Source organism: Octopus bimaculoides, chromosome 16 (genome assembly GCF_001194135.2).
Source record: "Octopus bimaculoides isolate UCB-OBI-ISO-001 chromosome 16, ASM119413v2, whole genome shotgun sequence".
NCBI classification, from domain to species: domain Eukaryota; kingdom Metazoa; phylum Mollusca; class Cephalopoda; order Octopoda; family Octopodidae; genus Octopus; species Octopus bimaculoides.
The window spans coordinates 14,921,162-14,922,813 of NC_068996.1; positions in this window are offsets into that span (position 1 = coordinate 14,921,162).

The following is a 1,652-nucleotide window of genomic DNA, read 5'->3' on the forward strand; positions in this document are numbered from 1 at the left end:
TATATATATATATATATATATCTATGCATGTATATATATATATTTATGCATGTATATATATATATATATATATATATATATATATAGTTTCGTACAAGTGGAATATTGTTCATTATCGATCGTTTCGTGACGTTAGAGAGAAACCTGTCTTTCATTTTATACATTATGTACTTGTGTACTTCGAAGTACGTTCACCCAACGCTCTTTAACCAACCAACAAGAATATGGTGCTTGCGCATGCGCTCGAGCTTACTCCTCTGCACGCATACATAATAATATACATACTCCCTCTCTCTCTCTCATGCTTTCTACTTCTCTCTCTCTCTCTCAGTATCTGTCTCACACTTTCTTCACCTCCTCTCTCTTTCCGATTGCCTTTTTCCTATTGTGTTATTTCTTTTCTATTGAACCGCTCCATCTTATTTTTACTTGTAAATACCGTCTCACTTTGTTTATAAACCATGCAGTCTGTAATGGTTTCCCCAGCAGCTTGCTCAATGTCTCTGTCCGTCTCTCTTACTCTTTCTCTCCGTCTCTCTCTCTCAATCTCTTTCTATCCATCTATCTCACTCTGTCTTTCTCTTCCTCGTCTTATTTTAGGAGTTACTACTATATTATGATTCACACTCATGTCTGTGTGTACATATCTAAGAATACATGTTAGTACCTCGTTGATATGTGCAAGCACACACACACACACACACACACACACACACACACACACACACACACACACACACACACACACACACCCAGACACACACACACACACACAAACACACACACACACACACACACACGAAAACACACACACACACACACACGAGCATGAACACGCATACATATATACATTTATACATACATGTATACCAATGTAAGTGTGTGTGTGCATATATATAAATACATATGCGCATTCATATCTTTCTGTATGCATACATATAATTTAGAAACAAGTATTTGTATATACTTACGCGTTTGTGTGTTTTAGGCAGTCATATACATACAAATATCTATACATGCTTACGTATACAATGCCTACCTACCTACCTACCTACATACATACATACATACATACATACATACATACATATATGCATACATGTATACATATATATTAACACAGACACACACAAATCTAAATTCTCCTCCTCTTTTTAGATACTAAATACACCTGCTCCCCTTTCAGTATATTTCAATATATATATTAAAAATTAATGATTTTTCTACAAAGAATCCGTTACACGAATGAAAATACGGTCATATTTCTGTCTAATTTTGAACATATTTTGTTCAATACCAACGTTTTTCCACGTAATTAAGTCGAGACCAATCAATTATGCACTACAATTCTATCATATTTTTCGTCTGTTCTTTCGTTTGGTTTTTCAAAGTGAGTTTAGTATCACCAACACTTATGAAATATCACTGTAAACTGTTATCATACAAAGAAACAAAGAAAGAATTTGTAGATTAATATCTACATCTAAGTTATCGTTCGCCGTCGTCTTTTTAACTATTCTTTTTAACTATATATTGTATTCGTGTTCATTATATATTATATATATATATATATATATATACACATCATTATAAACTTTTCGAATGTAATACACACTGGATATTATCGTGTGTGTGTGTGTGTGTGTGTGTGT